The 25425-nt window shown below is 42.1% G+C and overlaps 1 protein-coding gene and 1 long non-coding RNA gene across 5 annotated transcripts in view; one reads left to right on the forward strand and one right to left on the reverse strand.

The window, feature by feature from the left end:
* The window catches only part of GPC6 (glypican 6), a 1398086-nt gene that overhangs the window by 820541 nt on the left and 552120 nt on the right, over window positions 1-25425 (forward strand). The gene's annotated exons all lie outside the window — the stretch shown is intronic.
* The window catches only part of LOC141094566 (uncharacterized), a 40287-nt gene continuing 38263 nt past the window's right edge, over window positions 23402-25425 (reverse strand). For all 3 annotated transcript variants that reach the window (XR_012233105.1, XR_012233106.1, XR_012233104.1), the window contains one exon: window positions 23402-23752. This is a non-coding gene — a long non-coding RNA (uncharacterized lncRNA). The remainder of the gene's footprint in view (window positions 23753-25425) is intronic.

Raw genomic sequence — 25425 nt, forward strand, 5'->3', positions numbered from 1 at the left:
AAGAAGTGTTGCTGACATCAACTGGCTTTATACCAGAGGTTTTTCTTTGTTCACTCCTAAGCTAAAAAGTAATAGAATTGGCTGAAGTGAGAAACTATCACATTTTTTGTTAGCGTGTTCATTTTAAGGTCTAATTAGGCATGATACAGCCTGGTCTAGCCCAGATCAACTGAAGTCCTTCAGTTTTATCACAGAGTAGGTCTCTATCCTTACTATAGGACCGCTAAAATGTCTATATTGTGCTGCTGCAAGCTATTCAAATTTGTCTCAAATAACTAATCCTACAAGCTAATTAACCCAAATAGAAATGAATAAATATGACAAATTAAATAAAAAAGGGGGAGAAATAACAAAGAAACTCCACATATCCAGGTCCCAGATGCAGTAATACAGTTATGTATACATTATCAAAGTCATAGTCAGAAGTCATGAGATCATATTAACAGTATATTGTTGTAGTCTGAAAAATAATTAAATCCCCTGTAGAATAGTAAATGGTATATACCACAAATATTAATTACTAAAGGTCTAATTTAGACATGTGCAATGAAGTGCGCATATCTATTATATAATCGTCTAATTCTGTCTGTCTTTCTGTTTGTAACAGAAATCCCACGTCGCTGATTAGTCGCGGCCAGCCAGGCGCCACCAATCAGCGACAGGTGCAGTCCGGCCACGAATCCCGCGCCGCTGATTGGTCCCGGCCGGCCGGGCGCGACCAATCAGTGATGCGGGATTTCCATTACAAACAGAGAGACAGACAGACAGAATCGTGTAGGAAGCAGTTGTAGGAATGAGGCCCTCACAGGAACAACTGTAATGTGGACGCATCCGTGATGCAGTACCACGCACTCCCGTGTATGAGGCTCGTGTGTCGTCCGCTGCAGGAAGTCTCACGATATGCTGCCTGCTCTCGTGGTGAGTTAGGCACTGGCTGTGGTTACCTGGCAATGTACTGACTCCAACAACTGAGCAGCGCAGCTATAAAGGGAGACAACTTCTACCTGGACCGTATCCTGCATTCTGTGTGGGGGATAGTGACCTGTGTGTGGGCGCAGGGGGCAGAGACAGGCGAGGGGGCAGCACAGGGGGACTGTGGGGAGAGGCGGCTGTCACTGCAGCATCGGCGTATGGGACACATTATGCATCACAGCCGGTGTTATGCGGCTAACTGTGCTTGGCCAGTATGGCCGCTCCATGCCACCCTGTGTGTCCTGCCCTTTGTGTCCTATCCTATATGACATGTTCTGCCCTGTGTGTGTATGGAAGCAGTGGAGAATTATCTAAAACTAGATGGTGGCCCGATTCGAGTGCATCAGGTATTCTAGAATATGTATGTAGTTTTCGCGGGCGGACAGCACCTCTTGCAGTCCAGCCGCGAATCCCGCGTCAATGATTGGTCTCACCCGGCCGGCCGCGACCAATCAGTGACAGGACTAGTCTGGCCGCAAATTGGTGCGGAATTCGAACGATGCATGCCACCCCTACTGTCGGGAGATCTGCTGCGCCAGCCGTTGATCTCCCGACGGTTGCCGCAGGTCATCTCCTGCCGCACGGAGGTCAGCGGTGACGCAGCCATAAGATGACCGGTGCCAGCCTGATTGGTCGCGGCAGTCCACCCACGAAACTACATACATATTCTAGAATACCCGATGCGTTAGAATCGGGCCACCATCTAGTACACATATAATCACATAAAGCATACTATGATCTAGATGAGTGTCTAAATGCACTGGAGAAAATACAAAGTAAGAAATATATGCCACAGTTTATATACAGCTCTGGCAGAAATTAAGACACCACCACCACATCAAAACCCTGTCATGAGCAGCCCATTCTTCAGACCTAAACCCCATTGAAAACCTCTAGATTGTAATCAGGAGGATAATGGATAGTCACAAGCTATCAAACAAATAAGAAGTGCTTAAATTTTTGCACCAGAAGCAATGTGAAAGACTGGTGGCAAGCATGCCAAGATGCATGAAAGCTATGAGTAAAAATCATGTTTTTTCCACAAAATATTGATTTCTGAACTCTTCCTGAGTTAAAACATTAGTAATTTTGTTTCTAAATGATGATGAACTTGTCTTTGCATTATATGAGGTCTGAAAGCACTGCACTTTTTTCTAATTTAGACCACTTCTCATTTTCAGAAAAAAATACAAAATGTATTGCTTGGAAATTCAGAAACATCAGTAGTTTATGGAATAAAAGAAAAAATTACATTTTACTCAAAAATATATCTATAAAGAGAAAAATCAGACAAACTGAACATTTTAAAGTAATCTCTTAATTTTTGCCAGAGCTGTATATGTTCCGACTAGAGTTGAGCGAAACAGGTCAGTCATATTCAAAAGTCGCCGATGTTCGCTGAAGTCGGGTTTCATGAAACGAAACCCGACCATAGCGTGAGGTCGGCCACGAGGTCGGCAACCAGAGCGCCGAATGTTATGATTGAGTCACCGTAGGAGGCAAAAACAGAAATGCTAGCTAAGTCCTGAAAACCAGAGAAGTTGGCAACTATCAGATTGCAGACCCCTGAACCTATCAACACAACTAGCAGTAGCCGTGGGGGGTTCCTACGATGACCTAGACCCCTCGATCACAGCCGGAGAGATAAATAGGCCTAAAGAAGGAAAGGGGAAATCTAACTGCCCCAGAGCAGACCCCAAAGCAATAGGCAGCCCCCCACATATAATGATGGTGAAGCAAGATGAAAACACTTACACAGACAGAAAGACAGGCTGAGCAAAGACGGGGCCCAAAAACTACCTAGATAGGAACGGAAAGGAAAGCTGCTGTCTGCAATCTGCCAAAACCCTATTAGAGACATAAGCCAACAAGCTGATATAAAAATGGCCCTGAAGCAACTAAGCTTCAAAAACTAAATCAGCACTCAGGTACCTTCAGAAGACAGAGCTCACGGAACACTGCACACTCCAGCAGGGAGTGGCAGAATCCAAAAAGCAAGAAAAACAAAAACAAATCTTAGATGCAAAAGGCAAAACAGAAAACTTAGCTTTAGGAGAGCAGGAATCAGACTGGTGTCCAAGAGTCCACAGAGAAATCACCCGCAGGGCAGAAAGGGCGTAGGCTGCCTTAAATCCAGTCAGTGACTCCACTCAGCCAATCGTCTTCATTAGTCCCAGGTGTCTGATAATCAGGCTCACTACCTTCCTTCACTAGAATAGGGAGTTCACCAGGCCTCAGTGACGGAGGGGAAAATGAACTCACACCAGCCAAAGTCACGTTTCAAAAGATGCTTCCAGCGCCCTTTTTCAGCCAATGATGGAGGACGCACACTGAGGGCAACGCGATGACATTGGCATCGGTCACCACCATCTTTGAGAAGGGCATGCAAGTGATTGGCTGGCTTTGTGTGGCGTCACTGGGGCTATAAAAGGGCATGAACGCCGACCTCCATCTTACTTATGCTGATCTTAGCATAGGGCGAGCTGTTGATGATGTTGATTCTGTTGGGAGAGCGTTAGGCAGGGAAGAAGAACCAAAAAACTGCTTCTGCTGTTAGCGATTTCCACTTACCACACACTTTGTGTGCAGTGACAGGGGAGGCTCTATTTTTGTGCATCAGCTCTGTTGGTTATTAGGCTGCCTTATAAGGCTCCCTGATAGCTGCATTGCTGTTTGCACACTGCTGTGCAAACTGCTTTTTTAAAAGCAAAAATACTTTTCTTCCTCTTTTCTGCACAGTTACCAAGCATTCATTTTTCCACCCTTTTGTGTGTGCACTGTGCAGCAGTCCTGCTTATTAGGCTGCCTGCATCCATAGTTGGACTGAGAGCATCATTGTCAGCGTCCTCAAATCTCTAGTGAGATCCAAAATCTCACCAATCCTATAGACACCCTCCACCTTGTCATACACCACCCAATTTCAGCCTGTTACATTGAGGTGTAATCTCTCCTGGGCCAGAGACAATAGTTCTGAGTCCTCAAATCTATAGTGAGATTCAAATTCTCACCAATCCTATAAATACCCTACACCTTGTCATGCACCATCCAATTTCTGTCTGTTACATTGAGGTGTAATCTCTCCTGGGCCAGAGACAATAGTTCTGCATCCTCAAATCTATAGTGAGAGTCAAAATCTCACCAATCCTATAGACACCCTCCACCTTGTCATTCACCATCCAATTTCTGACTGTTACATTGAGGTGTAATCTCTACTGGGCCAGAGACAATAGTTCTGCATCCTCAAATTTATAGTGAGATTCAAAATCTCACCAATCCTATAGACACCCTCCACCTTGTCATTCACCATCCAATTTCAGCCTGTTACGTTGAGGTGTAATCTCTACTGGGCCTGAGACAATAGTTCAGCGTCCTCAAATCTCTAGTGAGATTCAAATTCTCACCAGTAGTAGATACACCTTCTACCTTGTTTTACAGTACCATATAGCTGGTGGTATTTTGGGTACATTTTCACAAAAATGAGCAAGTATGGTAGAAAATGCCATGGAAGTGGGCGGGGGTTGCCAGCTGGTCCCGATGGTGGTGGTGGTGTTGCATCTGTTGGTAGTGGCAAAAGCACAATAGCACCTAAGGCAGGAGGTATTGAGCCTGCGTCATCATCTGGCTCCACAAGGCCTCGAAGGCTCTCTTTTCTGGGAGTAGGTAAACCACTTTTAAAGCTGGAGCTTCAGGAACAAGTATTGGCTTACATTGCTGACACAGCCTCCAGCTCTCTCACCTCCTCTTCTGAAGTTTCAAAAAATAAAAGCACTGAGTCGTCATTGGAGGATCCTGGTCAGGAACAACACCTTTCCTTGTGTCCTTCACCCCTACCAAAAGTGAAGGATGTGGCAGGCCACACTACCGATTACTCCATGGAGCTCTTTTCACATACCATGCCTGGGTTAGCAAGTCAAATCGTGAATTCCCCAGTCCAAGATAAATCTGACATGGAGTGCACTGATGCATAGCCACTGCTAGATTTTTCTGCTGGTACATTCACTCAGAGCACTACATTGTCCTCGCAGTGTACTGAGGCAGAATCAGACCCTGATGAAACTCTGGTGCCCCTTCCCGCATACTATACCACCTTACACGGTGACACAGAGGCAGGTGCACATGAAATTGAAGAGGAGGTGATGGATGACCCAGTTGTTGACCCAGATTGGCATCCATTGGGGGAAGAGGGTGCTGTTGCCAATAGCTCAGAAGAGGAATAGGAGGATCCGCAGCAGGCAACGACGTCGCAACAGCTGTTATCTGGCAGGACCGTAGCAGTCCAAAAACGGGTTACAAAAACCAAAAGAGTTGCAGGACAGCTTGGCCAGAATGTCAAATTAGCACAGAGTGCAAGGTCTCAAAATGTCTTCCATAGTAGGAAGAGTGCAGTATGGCACTTTTTTAAACAAAATCCTAATGATCAGGCAAAAGTTATCTGTAAGAAGTGCGCAAAGACCTTTAGCCGAGGGAAAAATCTGAGAAATTTGAATACCAGTTGCATGCTTAGACATTTAACCACCATGCACTTGCAAGCATGGACGGACTACCAAACCTCACGTACCACATGTGCACCTGCTCCGAATGAAGTAGTCAGCAATGCTACATCGCTTCCCCCACTGTAAGCCCACCAGTTAGCACACCACCAGCAGCAAATGTCAAGGTGTTGTCGCAAGGGCAAAGCAGTCATGGAATCACAATGTTATTGCTGCGAAAGACTGAATCTAGGCCATCAGCAACACCACGAACACCATCACCATCACCAACCCTCTCTCAGTCCGCCATGTTCACCGCTAGTTCCACCATATGCAGCTCTCAAGTCCAGCTCACCCTACCAGACCAGAGACTCTGAGTAGGACAAGAAAGTACTCATCCTCTCATCCGCGTACACTGGCTTTGAACGCCCACATTGCCAAACTAATCTCATTAGAGATGATGCCCTACCGGTTGGTTGAAAGCAAAGCTTTCCGCGAGCTCATGGCCTACGCAGTCCCACGCTATGACCTGCCCAGTCGGCACTTCATTTTGCGAAAAGCCATCCCAGCCCTCCATGTGCATGTGAAAGACTGCCTTGTCCATGCACTCAAGCAATCAGTGAGTGGAAAGGTGCACCTCACAACAGATGCATGGTCCAGTAGGCATGGCCAGGGCCGTTACGTGTCCATCACTGCGCACTGGGTTAATGTGGAGGATGCAGGGTCCACAGGGGACAGCGGCGGTGGGACAGTGCTGCCTAGCCCACGGTATAGGAAACAGTTGGCTGTAGGTGTTAGACCCTCATCCTCCTCCAGAAGCGAAAGCTGGTCGACAGAGCGCAGTCGGACGAGCACTCCATCAGCAGCTGCCAGTGTTGCACACAAGGTGTCCCACTATCGAACAGCTAGTGGTAAGCATCAGCAGGCTGTGTTGAAGATGATGTGTTTGGGAGACAACAGACACACCGCTGAGGTACTGGCCGACTACTTGCAGCAACAAACTGAGTCATGGCTGGGCAGTCTACATCTTGAGGCAGGCAAGGTAGTTAGTGATAACGGCTGGAATTTTGTGGCAGCCATAGCCCTTTCAAAACTCAGACACATACCTTGACTGGATCACACCTTGAACCTGGTGGTGCAGTGCTTCCTCAATAATTATCCGGAGTTAACACCCCTGCTCCATAAGGTGCGAAGACTGTGCTCGCACATCCGCCGGTCGCCCGTACACTCCAGTCGTATGCAGAAGCTGCAGCGATTGCTCCACCTTCCCAAGCACCGCCTAATTATCGACGTTGCAACTAGGTGGAACGCCACCTTGCACATGGTTCAGAGTCTGTGCGAACAGAGGCAGGCTGTAATTCATTTGTGGGAGGATACACGGGCAGGCAGTTGGCAGGCAGACATGGAGTTGTCTGGTGTGCAGGGGTCGAAGCTGAAAGACCTCTGTAAAGTCCTTCAGTGTTTTGAGGAATGCACATGGCTGGTAAGCGCAGAGGACACCATCATAAGCATGAGCATCCCACTTATGCATCTGCTCATGCAAACTTTGACGCACATTAAGGAGCAGGCATCTGCAACCGAGGAGGAAGAGGAGGAGGGAAGCCTTGATGACAGTCAGCCATTGTCTGCTCAGGGAAGTCTCGGTGACGAGGTGGAGGAAGAAGAGGAAGAGGAGGAGGATGATGGGGATGATTATTTTGGTGAGGAGAATGCTTCTCAGGGGGCAAGAAAAATTGTTGGCGTGGCAAGGTCAGGTACAGGGTTTGTGCGTGACTGGAGGGATGTGGATTTGCCAGAAAGTGCTCCTCCACCCAGCATTCGCAGTGTATCATTGACACCTGGAACATTGGCCCACATGTCTGATTATGCCTTGCAGATCCTAAAAAGAGACCCCCGCATTGCCAAAATGATGAACGATGATGACTACTGGTTGGCCAGCATCCTGGATCCATGCTATAAAGGCAAATTCCAAAACATCATGCCACAGGAGAACCTAGAGCTAATATTGGCTAATAAACAAGCAACTCTGGTAAACCATTAGTTTGAGGCATTCCTAACACACAGCGGCGGTGATGTTTTTCCAACAAGCCATAGGGGGCAACATGGAAGAGGTGTTCGTGGTGCACACAGCCAAAGAAGCGTTGGACACAGGGGTTTCATGACCATCTTGTGGACTGATTTTTCAAGTACCGCTCACACGACTGGTAATACTGCATCGATCGAAAGTGACAGGAGACAGCAGTTGTCAACTATGGTAACAAACTACTTCTCCTCCCATATCGATGTTCTCCCTCACCGGTCATTCCCCTTTGACTATTGGGCCAGTAAACTTGACACCTGACCTGAATTGGCACAATATGCCTTACTGGAGCTCGTTTGCCCTGCTGCTAGTGTGTTATCTGAACGAGTCTTCAGTGCTGCTGGATAAATCCTGACAGAAAAAAGGACCCGTCTGTAGACCCAAAATGTTGATGATCTAACCTTCATTAAAATGAACCATGCATTGGTTTCAAAGGATTTTGTCCCACAATCCCCTGCTGACACGTAGGTTGCCAGAAAAATGGCTTGCTTTTGTCCTCCTCTTCCGCGGACTTCTCCAATTACTCCATTTGCAGCTGCTGAATGTCCAACATCAACATATGCCAATTTTTCCACCTCCCTAACTGGGCTGCCTTCCCCCACAGGACCGGGGTCACTACCTGGCGCGCGCACCCGTGCGAGTGACGTTGCCCTGGACCGGTGGGTGGGCACACTGTTTGGCAATGGCACTGGCACAAGGTCCCTCATAGTAGAATCAAGTGTGTCTGATGGTAGGGGTGCACACCTGCCATCAGACACACCGGCGTACTATGAGGGGCCCTGTACCAGTGCCGTCGCCAACGAGTGGGCTCCCCTGCTTGCTCAGGATCACACCATTTGCAAAGTTGAAATATTTAACTCTCCCTGCTCCACCACCGTGACGTCTTCCACATTTCCTGACAGTGACATTCTGGTCAGAGAGCGCGATGACATCACGTCTGTATGCCCTCTGCCTAAACAGTCCAAGTGCAGTGAGATGGAAGATGGGGACGACGAGGAGTCCAGACTAGTACTGGGATTCCCTAGCGAGGAGACTTATTTAATTGTTTTCAATGTTGGGACAGCTATTTTTGGGGAGCACTATACTCTGGAGAATGATATATGAGGCCCACCATACACTGGAGCATTCCAAAGGTGGACATCAGACACTGGAGCAGCATTTACAGGGCCCATTATGCACTGGAGCATTAGAAATGGGGCCCATTATATATGGAGCATTATTTGGGCCCATAACACAGTGGAGCTTCATCCATGGGTACCAACATATACTGTAGCATTATGTGGAGCTCATCATATACTGTTTCAAACATTATATGGGACCAATGATTCTGTATGGAGAAATATATGGGCCTCATTACTCTGTATAGCGCACTATGCGGTGGCCATAATACTGTATGGAGTAATATACTGTCCGTTTTTGGAGGTATTGGAGAATTTAAAATGGATATCAGTCATGAGATGTAAGAAGTGAAGTATTTTTCATTGTACTATACCGCTATTTCTCTGCCGTATCAGAGGATCATGAATTGTGGCATGTGTTAAAGGAGCCCATTGACACTCCTTGGCCCTGGGGCCACGAAAATCTGGAGCCAGCCCTACCCCCCCCACAACTTTAGCCAAATAACCCACAGTTTTCAATGCCTAACTGTTATTATAAAGTAAATTAAGGTTGACAAGTTTAAGTAATAAGAATTGATGTTTTTGGCATTAAAATGGGCACTGTAGGTGTGTTTCCTGTACTCCACTCACTGCCTAATTTTCTTCCCCATTGACTTGCATTGGGTTTTGTGTTTCAGTCGGCCTTCGACTTTTCACGATAATCGGCCGATTTCGTTCGACCCAACTTTTGAGAAAGTCGGGTTTCATGAAACTCAACTCGACCCGAAAAAATGCAGAGTCGCTCATCTCTAGTTCCGACCTATGCATTAGTCTGTAATATATATAAAACCTAATTAGGTATAAAGAAAGCTGTGTATGGAGAGACACAGCAAATGTTTCTTACTCACTGTATACCTGGATGAGGTGAGTTCAGGTACTCTATTGCACGTTTTGCGCTAGCTTCTTCGGGGGGAATTTTTAAAACTTTTTCAGCTATCATATGTACTTATTCTCCCTCTGATGAACATAACAGTACTTTTTCATGTTTTATACAATATATGTATACTTTTGCGTATATGTCTTCCTTTCCCACATGGGTATTTAGACCATAGTATGCTTTATGTGATTATATGTGCACATCATTGCACATGTCTAAATTAGATATTTAGTAATTAATATTTGTGATATATACCATTTAATATTCTGCAGAGAATGTAATTATTTTTCAGACCACAACAGTATACTGTGAATATGATCTCATGATTTCTGACTATGGCTTTGATAATGTATATATAACTGTATTAGACTATTTTAATATGTCATATTTAGGGATTAATTAAGATTATTTTTTCATTGCTTAGCAGCATTAGCTTCCTTTCTTTTTGAGTTTGCTGCTTGTTGGAATTGTTGCTTTAGGTAGACCAACTTTTATTTAATTTTCTACAAGGTAATTAGACTGCTTTTAGACCTACGTTAAGTTCTATTGTTCTGGTCCTATGACGAAATTGATGGATAGATGGATATGTTATATAATAGACACTAATAGGGTTTTGCAAACCCTTCTGACTCATGGGTTATATCAGGTTTTAACCATAACGGATATTTTATATACATATCATGGAATCTGGAAAAGAATCTCCAATGCAGATGTGAACACTGCCCTATAGACCCAATTTAATGCAACAATTACAGTAATACAAGAGAAATTGTTCCCGCCATATAGAAGTGCTACCAATGCCATCCAGTGCACGTCTTGCCGCATGTATGCAGTCCTTGAACAGCCGGTCGAGGGTGCATACTGCTGTGCAAGATGTGAGCACGTTGTGCATTTGGAAGCCCAGATACTGGATCTAAATGTGCAGCTGGCAACACTGAGATCCATAGACAATATGGAAAGGAGTCTTCTGCTCACTGAGCAGACGCTCAATGGGATAGATGAGGGGGGGGATGCTAGGTTGGAGCTGCAGGACAATGAAGCAGCCAGCTGGGTGACAGTTAGAAGGCGGGGTAGAGGGAAGAGCACCAGGGAGGCTAGTCCTGATCTGGCACACCCCAATAAGTTTGCAAAGTTGGCAGATGAGGGGAGTGTTAGTGCAGGAGTAGCACTGCTGCAGCAAGGCATGTCCTCTGAAAGCCGGAGGAGTGTCTTCTCCAGTAAGGGGGGAAATAGGAGAGCAGGGCAGGCCAGACAGGTTCTGGTAGTGGGAGACTCAATTATTAGGGGAACAGATAGGGCAATCTGTCACAAAGACAGGGATCGTCGAACGGTGTGCTGCCTACCTGGCGCTCGAGTCCGACACATCGCTGATCGGGTTGACAGATTACTGGGAGGGGCTGGTGAGGATCCAGCGGTCATGGTGCACATTGGCACAAATGACAAAGTTAGAGGTAGGTGGAAGGTCCTTAAAGATGATTTCAGGGAATTAGGCTGTAAGCTTAAAGCAAGGACCTCCAAGGTGGTATTTTCGGAAATACTTCCTGTACCACGTGCCACGCCAGAGAGGCAACGGGAGATTAGGGAGGTTAATAAGTGGCTCAGGAATTGGTGTAGGAAGGAGGGGTTTGGGTTCCTGCAGAACTGGGCCGACTTCTCAGTTGGCTACAGGTTCTACGCTAGGGACGGGCTGCACCTCAATGGGGAGGGTGCAGCTGTGCTGGGGGAGAAAATGGCTAGAAGGTTGGAGGAGTGTTTAAACTAGGGACGGGGGGAGGGTATTCCTTTTATAGGAGGGGAAGACAGTGCAGATAGAGACCTGGGCACAAATAATGACGGTGGGGGTGGCATGGGGGGTGGGGTTAGAACAGTTAATAATTTAAGAAAGAATAGAGGTACAGAGAGATACATAAAGTGCATGTATACTAATGCCAGAAGTCTCGCCAACAAAATGGAGGAATTGGAGTTAATGTTGTTGGAGCATAATTATGACATGGTGGGGATATCTGAGACATGGCTGGATGAGAGCCATGACTGGGCAGTTAATTTACAGGGCTATAGTCTGTTCAGAAATGACCGTACAAATAAGCGAGGGGGAGGCGTGTGTTTATATGTAAAATCATCCTTAAAACCCATCCTTCGTGATAATATATATGAATCTAATGAAAATGTAGAGTCCCTGTGGGTAGAGATAAGGGGAGGGGGGAAAAATAATAAATTACTGATAGGGGTTTGTTATAAATCTCCAAAAATAATGGAAGCTACAGAGAATATCCTCATAAAGCAAATAGATGAAGCAGCGACTCAAGGAGAAGTCATTATTATGGGGGACTTCAACTACCCTGAAATACATTGGGGAACCGAAACCTGCAGTTCCAGCAAAGGTAATAGGTTTTTGACTACTATGAGAGACCATTACCTTTCACAACTGGTTCAGGACCCAACAAGAGGGGGGGCACTGCTAGACCTAATATTATCCAACAGGCCAGACCGCATATCAAATGTAAGGGTTGGGGGTCACTTGGGTAATAGTGATCACAAATTAATAAGTTTTCATGTATCCTTTAATAAGATGTGTAGTAGAGGGGTTACAAGGACACTAAACTTCAGGAAGGCAAATTTCCAACGGATGAGAGATGATCTTGGTGCAATTAACTGGGACGATATCCTGAGACATAAAAATACACAAAGAAAATGGGAGACGTTTATTAGCATCCTGAATAGGATCTGTGCACAATATATACCGTATGGGAATAAACATGCGAGAAATAGAAGGAAACCACTATGGCTAAATAGAGCTGTAAGGGGCGCAATAAGAGATAAAAATAAAGCATTTAGAGAATTAAAGCAAGTAGGTAGTGATGAGGCATTAAATAAATACAGAAGATTAAATAAATTCTGTAAAAAGCAAATCAAGACAGCAAAGATTGAGACAGAGAGACTCATTGCCAGAGAAAGTAAAAATAATCCCAAAATATTCTTTAACTACATAAATAGTAAGAAGCTAAAAAATGATAGTGTTGGTCCCCTTAAAAATAGTCTGGGTGAAATGGTGGATGAGGATGAGGAAAAAGCCAATATGCTAAATGACTTTTTTTCAACAGTATTTACACAAGAAAATCCCATGATGGATAACATGATCAGGGATAAAAATTCTCCATTAAATGTCACCTGCTTAACCCAGCAGGAAGTACGGCGGCGTCTACAAATCACTAAAATTGACAAATCCCCGGGCCCGGATGGGATACACCCCCGAGTACTGCAGGAATTAAGCACAGTCATTGATAGACCACTATTTTTAATCTTTAAAGATTCCATAATAACAGGGTCTGTACCACAGGACTGGCGTATAGCAAATGTGGTGCCAATATTCAAAAAGGGGACAAAAACTGAACTGGGAAATTATAGGCCTGTAAGTTTAACCTCAACTGTGGGTAAAATCCTGGAGGGTTTTCTAAGAGATACTATACTGGAGTATCTGGAGAAGAATAACCTTATGACCCAATATCAACATGGGTTTACAAGAGACCGTTCCTGTCAGACTAATCTGATAAGCTTTTATGAAGAGGTAAGTTCCGGACTGGACCAAGGGAATGCAGTGGACGTGGTGTACATGGACTTTTCAAAAGCTTTTGATACGGTGCCACACAAAAGGTTGATACATAAAATGAGAACAATGGGGATAGGGGAAAATATGTGTAGGTGGGTTAAGAGCTGGCTCAGGGATAGGAAACAAAGGGTGGTTATTAATGGAGCACACTCGGACTGGGTCACTGTTAGCAGTGGGGTACCACAGGGGTCAGTTTTGGGCCCGCTTCTTTTTAACATATTTATTAATGACCTTGTAGGGGGCATAGAGAGTAGAATTTCAATATTTGCAGATGACACTAAACTCTGCAGGGTAATTAATACAGAGGAGGACAATTTTATATTACAGGAGGATTTATGTAAACTAGAAGCTTGGGCTGATAAATGGCAAATGAGCTTTAATGGGGATAAATGTAAGGTCATGCACTTGGGTAGAACGAACAAGTTGTATAATTATGTGCTTAATTGTAAAACACTGGGCAAAACAGTCACTGAAAAAGACCTGGGTGTATGGGTGGACGACAAACTCACATTTAGTGGCCAGAGTCAAGCAGCTGCTGCAAAGGCAAATAAAATAATGGGATGCATTAAAAGAGGCATAGATGCTCATGAGGAGAACATAATTTTACCTCTATATAAGTCACTAGTGCGACCACACTTAGAATACTGTGTACAGTTCTGGTCTCCGGTGTATAAGAAAGACATAGCTGAACTGGAGCGGGTGCAGAGAAGAGCGACCAAGGTTATTAGGGAACTAGGGGGTCTGCAATACCAAGACAGGTTATTACACTTGGGGTTATTTAGTTTGGAGAATCGAAGGCTTAGGGGTGATCTTATTACAATGTATAAATATATGTGGGGACAATACAAAGACCTTTCTAATGATCTTTTTACTCTTAGACCTGTGACGGGGACAAGGGGGCATCCTCTACGTCTGGAGGAAAGAAGGTTTAAGCATACTCACAGACGCGGATTCTTTACTGTAAGAGCAGTGAGACTATGGAACTCTCTGCCATATGATGTTGTAATGAGTGATTCACTACTAAAATTTAAGAAGGGACTGGATGCCTTTCTTGAAAAGTATAATATTACAGGGTATATACACTAGTCTCCTTAATATTGCGTTGATCCAGGGAGCTAGTCTGATTGCCGTATGTGGAGTCGGGAAGGAATTTTTTTCCCCAATGTGAAGCTTACTGTTGCCACATGGGGTTTTTTTGCCTTCCTCTGGATCAACATGTTAGGGCAAGTTAGGATAGGATATGGGTTGAACTAGATGGACTTAAAGTCTCCCTTCAACCTTAATTACTATGTTACTATGTTACTATGTTACCATAGTAATTGTACCCCAATAGCCATTAGTACAAAGGTCTCTATAAATTCAGTACATGACTATGCAACGACATGATTGAAACTACAGGCTATACTCATAGCAATCTAACTCAGTGGTTGTTTCCACAGTAATATCAGAAGGAGAGTAGAAAATATTAGTTTTTCTTATATTAGCAAAACAGCAAAACAAAATGTAACATCAAATAACCAACCAGACTTATCCTTCCTTCAAATCTGACACCCCCTACCAGTTTTGATTTGCTACAAATCATGGCTTTGGATCACTGCACATCTCTGCTGGGAGCTTTGGCCTTTCATGCCAAAACCATGATGAATTGTACATTTGATTTTTGTTTTGTGTTGATTTACATTTATAGATGAAACAAGGTGTTCTTGTTTTCAGAATTAAATCCTTATTTCTTAAGCATCATTTCAATGAGAACTCTCCAGTTATTGTAATTAGAGTTGCACTATATTCATGTTACTTTGGTTTTCATCATTGAATGTCTTAAAATTTAATTACTGTTAACAAGTTCTTTGTGGAGAGAATAGATATTTTGTGTAATACGATTAGCACAGTAAATTTAATTGGCAAGATGTTCTCTTAGGATTTAAATACTCTTGGAAACTTTTCTCTGATGTGCCAATTCCAGTAAAATAATGTAATGGTTTACAAGCAAGAACATTTTCTTGAATACAATGAAAAGACAGTTAATTTAAAGTTCTGTAAAACAGAAATGGTACATGTTTTCTTAGTTCATCTTTTACTTGGTAAAATTGTTGTCTTGATCTAAATCAGGACTATTACAACTTTCTGCTCTCTGTAATACCTTTGAATGAGCTAATGTTTATTGCTAGATCTATGATATGCTTTTGTCATTAAATCAGAGAGAAATTTTCTACCTCTCTTAATAAGTAGAGATAGTCTTTTTAGAGTTAATATAGTTTTGTGTTTTCGAGTAATTACACTGCTAACAAGAAAAACTTGTAAAAGGAAAATAGCTTTAATATACCCATTTTATAGGTTTTATTAGTAAGAGCTTATACCAGTTCTTTATGTGTTATTCAGAAATAAATGCATATGTTTAATTCATTTCTAACAATAGTTATATGGAAAGATTGACTCTACTCATCCAGGGTAAAGAGCGCCATTTGCTTGGTGTAGTATGAGGAGTATCCATGGGCAAATGAAGAGCTTTGATGAATTAATAAATGTTCAAGAGTCTGAACCTTGATTTTGAATTAAACTGTATATAAAAGTCTACATTTGCTCCGCCATTGTCCTTTTTCTTATGTTTGGCAAAAAAAATAATTTTTTGATGATTTCAAATATTTTCTTGTAATTAAGTAAAGAATTATGACAATACATTGTAAATAATACATAGGATTCCAAAAAAACATTATCCCTGGCTCGGCAAATCTGCAGTCTTGTGGTTGACTGTATCCAATGTCATCTTTGCTTCTTTGAGCATGCACAGTGCGACAACGAAGCCGGGGTACGTATACCTGTAAATGCATAGATTTACAAAGGGCCATCACTGATGCTGCTCCTTCAAATCATGTTACTCATACCCACATGGACATGAGTAACATGATTAGTAAGATGAATAGCCTTGGGAAAAACCTTATATATTTCTAAATGCCTATTTTTATGCTATATTTACGCAAGTATATGTCACTAAGAAAGACATCAAACAAGAGGGAAGGGAAAACAGGGACAGAATTAGAATAAACTGTAGCTTTTATATAAATATTTTAAAAAATGTTTTGTTTCTTTAAATGGAGTACTAACATCAAATTTAAAATAAAGCACTATATATTATTGATTAATTAAATATTCCATGGATCACTGCTGTGCCAAACAAACTGGCTTATAATCCTACACCTGTGATCCACTAATAAGTCCTGACACATTGTGGATAGGGAATTGCCTAATTAAAAGGGGTTATAGCCAAAGTCCCTTTTAAAAATATTATTGGCTCTCACATAAGACCCTAAAGAGGATCAGATAGTTAATGTTACATATACAGATGAATTCTATGAGGCTACCTATATAGCACTTGTATTCATCTTTATGAATATATATATATATATAGAGGTAATGAGCGTAACATGGAATAGAGATACACTAAGCATTAGATAGTATAGGTGGATGCCTTGTTTAGGCGCTATCAGCGTTTCACAGAGATGGATCATGCTCTGTCTCCTAAGCAATTCACTGAACTGTCAGTGTTGCACAGGGAATGCTAGCATTGGATATTATGTATGGATACGCTGCTGTCAGCCTTCCATGTTGAATGAAATACACAGCATTGAGCATGCACTATGTAACTGAGACAAAATAGCAGGAGCAGTGGTACACTGACTGTGACTGAATTTGTCCTTTCTCGGCTCAACATTACTGCAGCAGTATGTATAAGTTTTCACTTGATTAAGCTCACTGTATACTACATGACTAAGACTATTCCAATGCTTAGTCAATATATTCAGCATTGTCTACATGTATTCATGATAGTCCGTAATAAATATATTGCTATCTTTAATTCTTGTTTTTCTTCAGAATCTGGAGTTCTCGATTAGTTCTAAGGGAAATATCATAGGCTTTTTTATAATTCTTTTGGAATATTTCTCTCCAATAGAGTTTTAAAGCTTGTGCTTTGAAAAGACATGAACATGGAACAATTTTAAAAAAAAGAGAAAGATAGTCATCTTACCGTGTGCTGCATGTGGACTCCCTGGTACCAACGAAGCATGAGAGAGAAAAAAAATGGAAAGGGATCCAGCGATAGGCAGGGGTAGTTAAAATATCTTTATTACAAAAGTTTTCAAAATAATGGAAACACCTATTGTTTGGCACTGTACACACAGAGGAGCAGATCAATGCGTTTCAATGCTAGTCTTACTCATGAATCAAGACCGAACACTAGGGCTGACTCAGCTGTGCCCTGTGACAGTCATCAGGGTATGGCATCTGTGCTCAGTGGTTCCGCGACTCTGTGCAGTAACAGATTTTGTTGCAACTACACACTGGGTGGCATTTAACCCACATGTGTCCAGTGCGATACCGCTATATTGTGTCCGCCATTACCGAGCAGCAGTTAACATCTCCACGGTGGACACTGGGTTGCGAATGCACCTTATTACCATCTTTACATTACTTGGTGCCTTCCGCCAGCCCTAACATAGTGTGTGACAGCTGCAAACATTAAGACCCACTATAAATAGTAAATCAAACCCCCTTTATCACCCCCTTAGTTAGGGAAAAATAAATAAAAAATAGGGCTAGGGTTAGGATTGGGGATGGGGTTAGGGATAAGATTAGGGTTGGGGCTAACGTTAGGATTAGGGATCAGGCTAAAGTAAAGGTTATGGTTAAGGTTGGGATTGGGGTTAGGGTTGGGATTAGGGTTTGGGTTGGGATTAGGGTTAGAGTTGGAATTAGAGTTAGGGTTGGGATTAGAGTTAGAGGTGTGTTAGGGTAAGGTTTGTGGTTAGGGTTATGGTTAGGGTTGGGATTGTTTTGGGATTAGGTTTGGAGTTAGAATTGGGGAGGTTTCCACTGTTTAGGCACATCAGGAGCTCTCCAAATGCGACATGGTGTCTGATCTCAATTCCAGCCAATTTTGCATTAAAGAGTCAAACGGCGCTACTTCCCTTCTGAGCTCTGCCATGCACCCAAACAATGGGTCCCCTCACATATAGGATATCGGCATACTCACGACAACAACTTTTGGGGTCCAATTTTTCCTGTTACCCTTGGGAAAATAAAAAATTGGGGGCAAAAAGATCATATTTGTGGAAAAAATGTTTCTTTATTTTCACGGCTCTACGATATTAACTTCTGTGAAGCACTTGGGGGTTCATAGTGCTCACCAAACAGCCAGATAAGTTCCTTGGCGGGTCTAGTTTCCAAAATAGGGTCACTTATGGGGGCTTTCCACTTTTTAGGTACATTAGGGGCTCTCCAAACGCTACATGGCATCCGCTCTCGATTCCATCCAATTTTACATTCAAAACCTCAAACGGCGCTCCTTCCATCTGAGCCCTGCCGTGCACCTAAAGAATGGCCTTTCTCCACACTTGGGGTATAAGTGTACTAAGGAGAAATTGCAAAACAAATATTGTGGTTCATTATTTCCTGATACCCTTGACAAAATAAAAAAAATTGTGTCCGAAGTAAAATTTTTGTGAAAAAAAGTTGAATGTTAATTTTTTCCTTCCACATTGCTTCAATTCTTGTGAAGCACCTGAAGGGTTAATAAACTTTTTGAATGTGGTTTTGAGCACCTTGAGGGGTGTAGTTTTTAGAATGGTGTCACTTTTGGGTATTTTTTGTCATATTGACTCATCAAAGTGACTTCAAATGTGATATGTCCCTAAAAAAATGAAATGGTTTTGTAAATTTTGCTGAAAAAATGAGACATCGCTGGTCAAATTTAAGAAAAAAAATTTCTTTTGTTTCCAAAATTGTGCTGATGTAAAGTAGACATATGGGAAATGTTTTTTATTATGTATTTTGCATGACATATCTGATTTAACCGAATAAAAAATGAAAAATTTGAAAATTGCAAAATATTAGAAATTTTCACCATATTTACGTTTTTTTCATAAATAAACGCAAGTTATATCGTAGAAATTTTACCACTAACATGAAATACAATATGTCACAAAAAAGCAGTCTCAGAATCAGTGGAATCTGTTGAAGCATTCCAGAGTTATAACAACATAAATTTACAGTGGTCAGATTTCAAAATTAATGCCAGGTCATTAACCTACAAAGTGGCTTGGTCCTTAAGGGGTTAATATAAATGAAATACATTATTATGACATGATAACATACCATGTACAGGTTGCAGAAATTAGAGCCTTGTGCACCCATTATTTTGTCCAAGGACTTGCTCTAATGTTATTTGCTCCTATGTCAGACTAAGATAATTTAAAAAATAAAGAAAAATATGCAAAAAAAAATTGGAAACAAAATTTAAGGGAAATAGATTGGTCCATCATGAGAATGCAGGAACCTTTACTGTACACAAGGGAAGGTAACCAGAATTAAGTGAAGCACATTAACAAATGATCAATTAAGATTGCCTATACTTTACAGAATTGTTTTGTAAAGAGTTTCTGATTCATTGTTTAATGGTGTAAGCCAAGAAATTGGTTCATGCATCTTGTTAATAAAGATGCATTGAAAATTCAATCATAAATATGCTTGGGAGCATAACTGACCCCCATCATGAAAATTGGCTTTCACTGCTTTATTTATTTCTTAGGTTATAGTCAAGGTTAATTATGAGTGTCAAATAAGTAAGACTATTACAGGATTTAGAGACAAACCAAGAGTAAATTAATGCAAGTTCTGTGGCCTGAATATTGATTCTTGTCGTGGGATACTGGTTAAACAAGATCATTACTTAAAAAGAGCTATACATTGTTCCAACGCAATCTGTTCTCCGCTATAATGTCTGCAATTTAAATTCCCCCTGTGAGCACAAAATGTAAATGAATAAAACAGCCTCATTAAATACAGTTCAGCTTAATGCAACAGGCATCCGAGTAACAGATACAGAATTTTATTGAGCTTTATATTCATTTCATAGTTTAATGATTCATGTTTTCTCTTTTGAAGAAAAAACATTTATGGCTTAAATATTGTGCTGCTATTTATATTCATGATGTTACACAGATTTCTATCAAATAATTCATTGTGTCAGTACATGGCTGCTCTCACTATAGCACTGTTTTTACTGTTTTTATGTACAGGGTGGGCCATTTATATGGATACACCTAAATAAAATGGGAATGGTTGGTGATATCAACTTCCTGTTTGTGGCCCATTAGTATATGGGAGGGGGAAAACTTTTCAAGATAAGTGGTGACCGTGGCGGCCATTTTGAAGTTGGCCAATTTGGATCCAACTTTATTTTTTTCAATGGGAAAAAAATTTCACAAGAAAAACAATGGTGTGCTTGGTTTTAGCGTAACTTTATTCTTTCATGAGTTATTTACCAGTTCCTCTTTGTTTACAACCATTGACATGTCACAGAGGTTAACTCGTGAGGAGCAAATAGAAATTGTGTTGATGTATGGTGAATGCAGTACCTGGGTCATTGCAGTAGATTTCAATGCAACACACCCTACGCAAGAAAACTGTCACCATTCCCATTTTATTTAGGTGTATCCATATAAATGGCCCACCCAAAAAAGTTTGCGTCATCATTGAACATAATGTTCTGTGTAAATTGAGGGTCCTGTTCCAATTTTTGTTTTGCCCATTCTGAAAATTCAGCTTGCCGATCTGGGTCACCAACCATTCCCATTTTATTTAGGTGTATCCATATAAATGGCCCACCCTGTAATGTGGGGAAAATAAGCATTCTATACACTGATGATTTTTCAAGTTTTTCCACCTACAAAGAATGGAGAGGTCTGTCATTTTTTTCATAGTGTACCTTCAACTGTGTGAGACAGAATCGAAAAATATAATCCAGAAAATCACATTGTATGAATTTAACATAATTAAATTTCATTTTATCATATAGAATAATTATTTATAACAATAGAAAAACAGAACTTAATATTTGCTACCAAAACCTTTGTTTGCAATTACAGAGGTCAGACATTTTCTGTAGTTCTTGACCAAGTTTGCACACACTGCAGCAGGGATTTTGGCCCACTCCTTCATACAGATCTTCTCCAGGTCTTTCAGGTTTTGGGGAAGTCAGCTCCTTCCAAAGATTTTCTATTGGGTGCAGGTCTGGAGACTGGCTAGGCCACTCCAGGACTTGATATGCTTCTTATGGAGCCACTCCTTATTTGCCCTGGCTGTCTGTTTCAGGTAATTGTCATGCTGGAAAGCCAAGCCATGTCACATCTTCAATGCTCTTACTGAGGGAAGGAGATTGTTGGCCAAAATATCACAATACATGACCCCATCCATCTCCCTTCAATATGGTGCAGTAATCATGTCACCTTTTCAGAAAAGCACCAAAAGTATGATGTTTTTCCCACCATTCTTCACAACTGATACGGAGTTTTCAATTTTGTTCCTGGTGACCATAGACAGCTCTTTTGTCTTGGCCATGGTGGAGAAGTTGGAGTGTGAATGATTGAGTGTGTGGACAGATGGCTTTTATACAGGTATGGCTGAGGTCAGACTTGCGAGATCTATGCAAGAAACTTGCGCGAGTCTCTCGCATCCATACCCGGCATGTATACATGTATTTCTATGCAGCCACACACTCCTGTCCCGAGTGTCAGCGGCAGTGCCGTGTATTGATGCGAGAGACTCGCGTGAGTTTCTCGCATAGCTCTCACAAGTCTGATCCCGGCCTCAAACACGTACAATTAATAAATGTAATGTGTGCGGAGTATGAGGGCTTCTTAAACAAAAACTAACAGGTCTGTGAGAACCAGAATTATTTCTGGTTGGTAGGTGATCAAATATTTATTTCATGCAATAAAATGCAATTTAATTATGTAAAAATCACACAATGAGATTTTCTGTTTTTATTTTTAGATTCTGCCTCACAGTTGAAGTGTACCTATGATAGAAATTACAGACCTCTCCATTCTCTGCTGGTGGGAAAACTTGCAAAAACCGGCAGCGTATCAAATACTTATTTTCCCCACTGTATATATGTTGGACATCAATTCTTACATATATCAACTGGTAGGTGTACAGAGAGATCCTCTACTTAAGCTCCACCCAGCACAGAACACATGAAAATACTGTAAAGAGGTAAAAGTTATCTGTCATTAAAAGATAAACAATTAAAGAGTTAATCAATAATAATTCTGTAAATTTCAAGGCTGGCCATTCCATTATCTTAGAGTTATATTTTGTATACCTTTTGTTTTGCATGTTGTATACCTGGAGAACTACCAATATTTTGCTTTGCTGTAGTGTTGCATCCACTACAAAAGTATGGCAGCTAATCAGTGAGCTTAGCTGCTATGTTCTTATAGGTGGAACGCTCCATTCAGTGCTGCTGAGGTCCTTGCTGATAAGTCAGCGCTGCAGCCAATGCTGGACACAAGGAGCAGCAGCAGACACTCACCGATGGACCTGGTAAAGGTGAGTATAATGCTTTTTTATGTTTTAACAAACTACAGTGAAGACAGAAATAATGCAAACAGGAGCAACCCCTTTAACCATTTTTATCATCACTCAGTTGTTTAGCAGCTAAAAAGAAAAGGGATCAGAATTAACCTTGTATAACCTTTAGGTATTATGCACACTGAAGAACCTTGTGGAACTATAGCATTAAGATTTGTATAATTAATGTCTTGGCTTCATGTCTATTTCATGCAAAAAAGGACAAACAAATAGTCAGCAATTTTTCTATAGGAGTCTTCTGGTTTAAAAAAAAGCAATGTTCAAAGACCCTTTTGAGTCAATTGAAGTAAGTCCTCTGTTGAGAGCTTTCATCTATTAGCAAAAGCAATGAGTGGCTACAAAGATTCTTTCCATTTATCGAGGACACATCATGCCCATACAATACTCAGACAACACATTAAACTTGCTCTGTGGTTAGCACTGCTGTCTTTCAGTGTTGGGTCCTGGGTTTAAATCCTACCAAAGACATCTGCAAGAGTTTATATGTCTCTCTATGTTTGCGTGGGTTTCCTCCCACACTCTAGAGTCATACTGATAGGGAATGTAGTTTGCCTGCCTAATAGGGAGAGTGATGATCCTCATGTCTGTAAAGCGCTGTGGAATTAATGGCGCTATATAAGCAAATAATCTGAATTTGAATTGTCTGATGTTTCACTTATCACTTCCCCTCTGGTGGTGCTGCAGGGAAAATAAACACTTGATGTACATTCCCATTTAATTTATGCTCCTAAACTGCCTAAAGACTGGAACTTTAGATTTACAGTGAATTACACATTATGTGCTTATGACTAAATGAAATCTGACGGAGTATTACATACCAGACTGCTCAACTGCGTATTTATTTGCAATCTAAAGGCGACATTTTTAATCTACACATGGAGGCAGCTTGACATTTTGTTAGTGATCGTATGCATAGTTAATTATATGAAAATATATTGGCTTGTTATTTACCAAAATGCTGATCTAAGTAGCGAGTACTAATAAGCTGACTTCTTATCTTGGACATTAATGGGAGAGGAGATACTTTGTCAGAGAAATGATTAAATCACTCTTTGTGAATGATTAAAACTGAAGCCAGGTGAATGATGACCGAGTCCATTTGAAATGTTGAATCAATATTCCTCTGGTACATTAATTACCATGTTCTGCCAGAGATCAATTCTGCAATAAATGCAATAGGAATCAAAAGGTTAGAGGAGTAAATTATTTAAGAAGGCATGATCTCACTATTGGGCACACACAAAATATTTTGATCTCCATTCCTTTAATAATCTAAGTCAATAATTGTTAGGGACGGCGGAACGCACTAAATATAAAATAATAGAAAGTGCGTTCGCCGTCCGGGGTCCACCGTGCAGAGGTGTTAAACTGCTGTTATATAATGGCAGGCTCACAATATGGCGGTATATCGCACACGGGTTGAACGTCACCTGGTATTCACTGGGCATACTCTGTTAACTTCACAGAGATGCCTTAGACATAAACGTAAGTACTGAGCCTGTTGGACTCACAGGTCACAGAGAAATGCATGCATGCTATATGGTCACAGAAGCCGAGCCCAAGGCAGAGGGACAGAGTCCTTCTAGACCTATCATGCATGCGGCGTCGCTACCGTGGACGCCCACAGGTGCTGGAGACTGACACAGCCGCTATGCGACAGTGCACAGGAGGGGCGCACTGTCGGACGCTAGTTAGGTGATGATATGCACTGTGTCCTGTAGCGTGCCACTGACTGGTTCTGACTCTATGACTAAGTCCCTATCCACACACGTAATATCAGAGGGAGGGGCATCTTAATGAGTCATTCGCAGGTTCATGCATCTGTTATCATTCACACATGTAGCAAGTAGAGTCTATATTAGCGCATGGCCAAGCGGCCATGAAAGCTTTTTATAGCCAGGACCTTCTGAAAGCTTCCAGATCCCAGAGTTGGACCAATGAGGTCACGAGAAGGACCTGAGCATGTGACTCCTGATCTCCAATGGGAGATCATCTCATGAGCATGCCCAGTAGTGCGACTTGAAGACTTAGCCTCTGAAGTAGCTTGCTGCTGAGCAGCCTGCGCTGCTATTGCTGGCCCAGAGGTGGCAGGAACAGCCAGACCCACAGAGCTGGTCTGAACAGGGTGTCTGGAAAGCCGGAATTGCTGTGCAGGCTCCTGAGCAGTTCGTGGAGAATGGAAGACCTCTGAATGCAAGACTCTGGATTCCTGCTGTGCAGTGGCAGGAACCCGACGCCTAACAATAACATTATGAATTAGGTCTCATGACAGTTTGCAAACATTTTGTTTTTATGACCTTAGCTTTAGCATATGCTTACATGATTTTTCTGTTGGCCAAAACTTTTAACTGATTTACATATTTGACAGTCAAAACATACTAGTAGTTAGGCTTTTTATCACCTGGGACAAAAGGTTTAGCTTGCTTTCCCAGCACCTTCAAAACTCAGAGTTGTTTATTACCCTATACAAACACATCACACAAGGCTTAGGGCCCCGTCACACATAGAGACTCACTAGCGATCCCGACAACGATATGAACTTGTCAGGATCACTGGTGTGTCGCTACATGATCGCTGGTGAGTTGCCAAACAGGCAGATCTCAGCAGCGATCAGGAAAGCGACACGCGGGTAATAAGCGACGCACATCGCTTAGTTACCCGCAGTGTACGTTAAGATACCAGAGCGCTGGTGCAGGGAGCTGGTAACCAAGGTAAACATCGGGTTTCTAAGCACCGCACTGTGATTAGAAACCCAATGTTTACTTTGGTTACCAGCTCCAGCTCGCTGATCGTTGGTCACCAGCCTGCAACACGCAGCAATGCGTGCTGGCCAG

Source organism: Dendrobates tinctorius, unplaced genomic scaffold, assembly GCF_039654945.1.
Source record: "Dendrobates tinctorius isolate UK_male_01 unplaced genomic scaffold, ASM3965494v1 ptg000064l, whole genome shotgun sequence".
Classification (NCBI taxonomy): Eukaryota; Metazoa; Chordata; class Amphibia; order Anura; family Dendrobatidae; genus Dendrobates; species Dendrobates tinctorius.